At 53.2% G+C, this 8133-nt stretch overlaps 1 non-coding gene and 1 pseudogene across 1 annotated transcript; one reads left to right on the top strand and one right to left on the bottom strand.

The window, feature by feature from the left end:
* Positions 1-2285: 2285 nt before the first annotated feature.
* On the bottom strand, positions 2286-2357 carry TRNAC-GCA. The gene has a single exon. It is a non-coding gene; the product is annotated as a tRNA-Cys (tRNA).
* Positions 2358-7618: 5261 nt separating this feature from the next.
* On the top strand, positions 7619-7740 carry LOC120375949 (annotated as a pseudogene).
* Positions 7741-8133: the final 393 nt, after the last annotated feature.

Raw genomic sequence — 8133 nt, forward strand, 5'->3', positions numbered from 1 at the left:
CTGGCTCACCTGTCCCCCCGCCACTGCCCACCCGCTCACCTCCTCCAACCCCCCTCCCTCACCCGCTATTGTGTCATACAGGAGGCCTGTGATATGCAGGGGGTCAGATTAGATGCTCTAATGGTCTCTTCTGGCCATAAAGTCGACTAATTTCTGAAAAACTGAGTGTAGCATTGGGAGCAGCATCTGATGTTTCCCTGTCTAGCTGGCTTGCTTCCTAGAACGAACGCTCCTTGAGTGGGGTGATCCACAGGGAGTAGCTCAAACCTCCAAAGTGCCTGGCCAGGGGCAGGGCATTAGCACAGCAAGAGAGGGGTGTGGCAGTGACATCACAAAGGCCTTTTGCAGGACCTCAGACTATTGGTCAAAGGTGGTGGGGAGGTGGTGACATCACAGAGAGATGCTGACATCAGCCAGGCAGGACAGGGGCGAGGAGCCAGGGAAACCTCAGAGACCCCTGTGGCTTTGCTTCAGCAAGTCTCCTTCTCCAGGTCTCTCTCTGAGGACTGAGGGAGTATTTGGATTCACATATATGAGCGCCAGGAGGAACCTCTTTCGAGTTTTTTTCTTCCCTTTTCCTGATTTTACTAGAAAACAGCCGTCCCTGTTTAGAAGGTAAGAGCCTCCTCAAGGTTTGAAACCTGTTCAGTCTGATCCATCTGGTGACAGTTGAATTCTAGGCATGGAAAACACGAGCTTAAGGAGGCAGAATTTTATTCCGCACCAGGGATTTTGTCCCCTAGAATTACTGGAGACATTAGGGTTTGTCCTTTGTGTTTCACCTTTTCCTCCATCCATCCCTCCTTTCTCTTCTCTTGCTTCGTTTGTCCTTTCACCTGTTTCCCTCCCAACACCAAGAGCGGGGTGTGTGTATGTGTTGCGGGGGAGTGTTTGGCAGCTCCCACTGTGGGAGGGCCACCCAAAAATGTGGGGCTGAAATAGTGCTTGGGCAGTGATCCCCACCAGTGACCTGAACCATCCTTTGGGCTCTCTGGTGAGAACCCTCAGCTTCCCGTCCTCAGTCTCTACCCTGACTGGCTGAGCAGGGGGTTCTTGACAGGGAGGAGACTCAGGTCCTTGTTGTTCTCTTTGAAGACCAAGGAAATAAGTCATAACCAGTTCTATGTTTGATGAATTTTGCTGCTTCTCTGCATTAATGGTCTCTGAGCAGTTCATGATTCTCTCTAACATTGCAGTTCTCCTCAAATACTTGCTGAATAATTCCTGTGCACTGTTGTTGGTCTGGAGCTCATCTGAGAGCACTTTATTCAGGTCATTCAATGTTTGAAATTCAAGATCTGATGGTTCGTTTGAAAATCAGGGCTCTTGGGTCCTATTCCCAACTCTGCCACTGGCTGGCTGTGTGACCTAAGACAAGTCAATTCTCCTTTCTCAGGCTTAGCTTCTCCCTCTTTCAAGTAGGGATAATAATGATCCGCTCCTACCTACCTCACGGTGGGTGGAGGCAGGGCTGGCTCTAGGTTTTTTGCCTCCCCAAGCAAAAAATTTTTTTGTCTGCCTCCCCCATCCCCCTGCTGCCTGAGCCCTGGGCTCTCCCCTCCCTACACCTGCACCCCCTGCCTCCCCAGCTCTGGGCCTCCGACCACTCGCACCCCCCTGCTGCCCCAGCCCTGGGCTCTACCCCCTGCCCCTCACCCCCCTGCCACCCCAGCCCTAGGCTCTCCCCCACACACACCCTGTGCTGCCCCAGCTCTCGACTATCCCCTTCCCCCCTACCAGTGCTCCCCACCCAGACACCCCTGCTGCCCCAGCCCTGGGCTCCTCCCCCCCACCTGCACCCTCCTTCCGCCCCAGCCCTGAGTCACTGGTAACTTGCTCCCAGTTTAATAGAATAGAAAAAAGAGAGGATTGAATGTGCAACAGGGAGTTTGGTAAATCTTGGTTATTTTAGTTTTGCAACAGGCTCCTGTCCACCTCCAGTAGAGTTTTCAGTCCCAATGGCAACTTACTTACCAAATGTAATACAGACTAGTCCATGCCTCCCAAGTGGATGTGGTTCTTGTTCTTCTGCACATTGTAGCCCATGGAGGCCAAGGACCTGCAAATGTGTCTTTATGGGCCTTTGTTTAGTTGATGAAAACAAATCTAGACACTGAGAGGATTGGAGCTGATTTCATCGGAGGGACATGTTTGCTAGGTTTTTATGCATTTGCACAGGAAAAGGTTGAGTGTTTCCATTCATTTCAGGCATCCCTATTCAGTGGAGCTCCTGAACATAATGGAAATGAATATGCAATTATTTTTGATGAAGGACCAGGCTTATAAGGGGGTACTTGGATTTGAACCAAGGGCCACTTGATCTGCAGTCAAACACTCTACCACTGAGCTATACCCCCTGACAATTACATTGGTAAGTCAGTGATCTTAAGGATCTTGAAACCTGAGAGTGGAGTTTGTTTCTTCCACACCAGTGTTGCTGTCTGTGCATCCCGGAGCTATGGGGTGAGTGGGAAAGGCCCACAACTAGCTTGTCAGTATCAGCAAAGGAGCAGCCGACATCAGGACCAACGAGACATGTTGGTGGCCCATCAGGAAGAATCCACTCTCCCAGAGACTTCTCGGCGAGGGCACGGTACACAATGGGGGCTACCTACCCGCCACGTCCCATCAAGGGTCTTTCTAGTCCCACTTCAGTGTTACCCAATTTCTAATCAGGCTTTGGCCCAGAGTCCCTCCCTGAGCGGCACCAGCACATACCTGGGCCCCCTGCTAGTGTTAAATCTGCCTTGAGCTGAGACCCAGCTTGGCAAAGAGCCTGCAGCCCCCTCTGTGCTGGGGAGTGAGAGCAGCCCTGGCACTGGACAAACAAACAATTTTGCCCTCTGCTCCGGCACACAGGCAGAGCCCAGAGGGACACTCGCCCCCCCGACTCCGCCCCCTCCTTCCCCCATTGGATCCCTCCCCAAATCCTCGCCCTGGCCCTGCCTCTTCCCCAAGCAGGCGGCATTCTCCTCCCTCCCAGGTTTGCACACGGGCCATGGCCATGGCCGGGAGTGCAGCATGGAGGCTGCTCCAGCCCTGGAGCCTGGGGGCAGCGCAGTGGGGCTGGGGGCAGTGCAGAGCGGGCAGGGCCCATGTGGGTGGGGGGCGGAGACACATGTGGGGCAGACACGCTCCTGCCGGGAGGGCCTGGGCCCGGCTGCCTGGTTCGCCCCTTGCCCAGGAGCTGCAGGAGCAACCTGGAGTGCGGCTCGGCTGCAGAGCTGGGAGCCCAGGCTGGGCCCAGGAGCGAGGGGATGGGGGAGGTGGGGGTCAGAGCCGAGAGTTGGGTGGAGACGGGGCTGTGTCACTGCCGCCTAGTGGTGGTGGGGAGCCTCCAGCTTTTTTTTTTTTTGCTCCGCCACCCGCGTCCCGATATTTCATCTTTGACATCTGGTCACCGCAGCCTGATGTGAATGAGGATGTCTGGACCAAGGGGCCAGGGACTGGCCTTTGCTAGAGAAGCCACTGTCAAGTTTTAGCCAATTAGGACAAGTCTGCAAATAAGAACAACCTCAGGTCTCAGTAACTGCTGCAGGTAGCAAAGTCCTACAGGGAGCAGTTTCTGGCACTACACCTGCACAGCTCTGCTCCCCGGCTCTTCTCGGGCTCCTGCTCTCTCCTTAGCTCTGCCCCACTCTGCCCCAGGCAGTTCCAGCTCCCACGGAGGATGGAACCCCCTGGCCTGGTGACTCCCTCATTACACTGCCTGGCCTGGAGCTTTGGCCTCTCCCCATTGCCCCTGGGGACTGTCAGTCTCAGGGTCCTGATTTCCCATTGGCCCTTCCCCCTTCTATTGGTGCTGGGAACTAGCCAACCAACCCCCCCCCACCGCACACACACACACAAAGTTTTAGTAAAGGGCCAAGAGCCCCCTTACACAAGCCAGCCCCGTGAGGGTAACCGATGTGCAGAGAAGGCAGCCTGAGCTGGTCCCATGGTGTAACGGGCCGCACTCAGGACTCTGAATCCTGCAATCTGAGTTCAAATCTCAGTGGGACCCTGTGTTGGCTTGTGGTGAAGCCCGGGAGCTCACAGGCCTCAACTTCCCTGTCTCTAGCTGTGCAAGAGCCAGTCTCACCCCTCCTAGAGCCAGGTCTCTGGCTGCAAGGGCCACAATGGGTTGGGGCTCTAGAACTTGCTACCCTGGTGGTTGGGATTCTTGCTGCTTCACCTGATGCCCACAAGTTTGGCCCTGGTGCTTCCTGCCACACTTTTCCTGGAGCCCACATGGCGCTTGCAGAAAGGAGGGTCAGTGCTGGGATTGATAGTCAGGGCTTGGCAGGAGGGAAGAAGATTCTCAGGCTGGAGCCCCACACACCTTCCCTCCTCCTCTGGGCACCTAGAGCAGAGGCGGCCCAGCTCTGTCTGCTGGACACCTCGGCAGAGTAGGTGAGTTCATGTAAATACAGTCTGGTCCCAAAGCCTCCCCCAACCCTGGCTCATCACTAGCTGTCAGGGCAGAGCTCATCCACACCTTGCTTCCAAATCGTCATTTGAAATTCTGAGCTTGGCCAACATTGCCGAAGCCAATGCACCAACATTGTCAGCAAACACAACAGCTGGGTGAGGAAACCCGGCTTTGTCCAGACTTCTCAAACCTATTTTACTTTCTCAGGTACAAGTATTTTTCATACGTTGGATCTGCTTTTAAAGTGTGTGTTAACGTTTCAATTTCCATTCAAATTTGCAACCAGTGACAACATTGGCAGCGCTGCATGTAACTACCTGACCACTGGTGGGGGGTGTTGGGGAAATTCGGGGGAGGGGTGCACAGCCCCCTGGCTGGGGGGCATATAGGGAATGCCCGGTTTCACTGAATTGAGTCTCCTACTGCAGCACCTCAGTAGGTTACATCAGAGAGGAGCTGCCGTGTCTAGGCAGTGGGATGCCTGTGCCTTTAAGAGCCCAGCCCTGGGAAGCTCATGCTGAGAGGTGCTGCCTGTGGGAGGGGAAATAGAAAAGCCCCTCTGATCCCCCCGCCATGTTTGCAAACACTGGAGTCTCAGCCCCTGGGGTAACTGTTACCCCTCTGCCCCTGCCTGTGCCAGGGTTTAACCCTCTGGCAGCGCCTCCCCCTGGGCTGAATTCCGGCTCCTTCCCCCCTCCCTGACATTGCCCTTCAGCCCCTCTCCTAACTCTGCCTCCAGCTGCTTGACCCCCTGACCAGTCAATTTCCACCCCCTGTTCAGACCCTGGCCACCCCCCTCCTCTGATTTGCCCCCTTTGCCCCTCTTTAATCCCTGTAAAAAGCAGGGGGGGCTGGGTCCCATTCTTGGGAGGGGGAGCTGGGCACCTGGCCCCTGCCTGCCCAATGCTCAAAGCGCCCCCCCACGATCTTGCGGATGTTTGCCGAGTGCTGCAGGGTCACCTGCAGGGAGAGAGAGACGCGGTTAGGAGGTGATGCAGCCAAGGGTGCCTCACCCAACACTGAGATGCAGCCACCTCTGGGGTGGGTTGCACAAGTCAGCAAATGAATTTGGAACAGGAAACGCACTGAAAGGATCGAGGCAGTTGCAGGAGATGGAGAAAACCAGAAAAAGCAGGAGCCCTGGATCCCAGCCCTGCCCCTCCCCCACTCTACCCCCTAACCCCGACTCCCCTCCCACATTTGATGGGAGAACCCAGGAGTCCTGGTCCCCAGCCTTGCCCACTCCCATATTTCAATATGGCTCCATCCAACAGCTGCCCCCACAATTGCAGGGCAGCACCATGGGGCACACCAGGGCCTGCCTGTTTGCACAGGACGGGTGATACCAGTGCCCCAGGGTGGGGAGTGATGATGCTAAGGGAGAAGCAGGCAGCAGACACCCCCACGACAGAGTAAGAAGTGCTAGGGGGCGCCGTGCTGCAAGGAGTGATGGGGGCTGGCAGGGAATGGGAGGATCTCCCCTCACAGCGGGTGCATCTGTCCCCCCCCGCAATTCCTCCCCAGCCCTACCCCGGCCCAGGCTAATCCTGGCCCAGCTACCAGGGTTACATTTGGCCTGGATTCCCCAGCTGCTGGGGGAGGGGTGTGGGGCTGGGGGGCATGAGCCTCTACTCCCCCTTCCCCCGACACAGTTGCATGGACACTAACCAAAGGAGCCTGCAGCACTGCTGCCTAGAGGAAACTGAGGCACCAGCTAGTGACAGACACATCATGGCTCTCCTCATCCTCATCCTCTTTTCCAGATACAACCCGGGGTGGGTGGGGGGGAACTCAGGGCAGTTGCATAGTTAACCTGTGGAACTCCTTGCCAGAGGATGTTGTGAAGACCAAAACTATAACAGGGTTCAAAAAAGAACTAGATAAATGAACAGAGGACAGGTCCATCAGTGGCTATTAGCCAGGGTGGGCAGGGATGGTGCCTGTAGCCTCTGTTTGCCAGAAGCTGGGAATGGGCGGCAGGGGATGGATCACTTGATTATTCCCTGCTCTGCTCATTCCCTCTGGGGCACCTGGCACTGGCCGCTGTCAGAAGACAGGAGGATACTGGGCTAGATGGACTTTGCGTCTGACCCAGTCTGGCCGTTCTTATGTCTCCCTGGGTGCAGCAGTGACACCCAGTGGGCAGTCAGAGTAATGCACAGAAGGTGTCTCCGTTGGCGCAGCAGTGACACCCAGTGGCCAGGTGGCGTAATGCACAGCGTGTGTCTGCCTTCTAGGAGCAGTGACACCCAGGGACCGGTCACGGTAATGCACAGAGTGTGTTTCCCACCAATCTGGGTAATGCACAGAGCATGCTTCCCATGGAGCAGCAGTGACACCCAGTGACCAGCAGGGGTGGCATCAGATTCTTCTCGTTTGGCGGGGGACTGAGATGGGCTAGACAAAAAAAATTGGGGGGCTGTGCCCCCCATCACCTGGCCCCACCCTTTATGGGAGCAATACAACCTTTATTAAAATAAAATAGTAAACGGTTTACTTTAATAATCTAAATCTGTCCAAATTTTAATACTATGAGCTCAGATCAAGTGTGAGTAGTCTCTTGGTCTATCCAAGGATATGATCAAGTGTCTTGATGTTTTTGGTCTTTTGGCCTCGAGATGAAAACCTTGTCTGAGTCTTTGGAACCTTGAGATAAAAATATTATTTAAATCCAAAGTTCTTAAAGATCCCATCAACAACAAAAACCTAAATGAAAAATTGAAACAAAAAACAATGCTTAATTTAAAACCCAAACATTAAGAAAAACTTTGTTTTTAAAAATAAAAACTAACAAATGCCATAAATTAATAATTTCAACATTTTATCAAAAAGGTGTGCTACAGCAGGATGAGCAAATAACATAAAATAAATAAGCCTGACCACTAAAACCTCCCATAAAGGAATCACATCCTTGAATACTGGCCAAATCTGTATAAAATATGCAGAACTATGTCAAAACTGGTGTTGCAGGTCAGTCATTCGAATCCAGCAAATGTCAATTAAAAGCTCCATTCCAATTAAAAAAAACAAAACAACCCAATAAACCAAAACAGTCACAGCCTGAAACAAACCTACACAGAAGCAAAATTAAACCTGTGCCAACACTGGAACAAACTATGTAAATTTCTAATTCTAACTTCTTGTTTCTCCCAGGAGGAAAGTGTTTTGCATCTCAGTAACCAGGCTGTCACTGCAGCTTTCCTTTCACTAAATAAGAAGTGGCAGTATCATAGCCAATGAGGTTAATCCGAGGTGTGATTATTGCTAGTTGAAAACTTTTCCCAATGCCCTCAGTTTTCTTTATGAGAAATTGAAATTGTATCTTTGCACTAATATCCCAAATGTGCAAGTCCATCCCCTCAGAGCAGCCCCACACCCTGAGCCCAGGGGAGAATCTCAACTGGTTTGTGCATTTGTAACCCTGGGGCCTGAAGCTGATGAGAGAAAGGGAAGTGAGCGATCTTGGAGGTTTCCGATACCACCTGCTGGGAGCAGAGGGAATTGACTGAGCAACGTCCTGGTTAATTTTCACCTTGTTCTCTGCCAGCAGGCTCCACTGGAGAGCTCGGGAGTGACTTGACAATGGCAGCACCCTATGTACGTTTTGGAGCCATTGGGGTGAAATGTGAGTACTTTTGGGGTTGGGATCCACATGAGAATGGATGTGCACAAACTGGAGAGAGTCCAGCAGAGGGCAATAAAAATGATTAGGGGGCTGGGGC

This window comes from Mauremys reevesii, linkage group 12 (genome assembly GCF_016161935.1).
Source record: "Mauremys reevesii isolate NIE-2019 linkage group 12, ASM1616193v1, whole genome shotgun sequence".
Classification (NCBI taxonomy): Eukaryota; Metazoa; Chordata; order Testudines; family Geoemydidae; genus Mauremys; species Mauremys reevesii.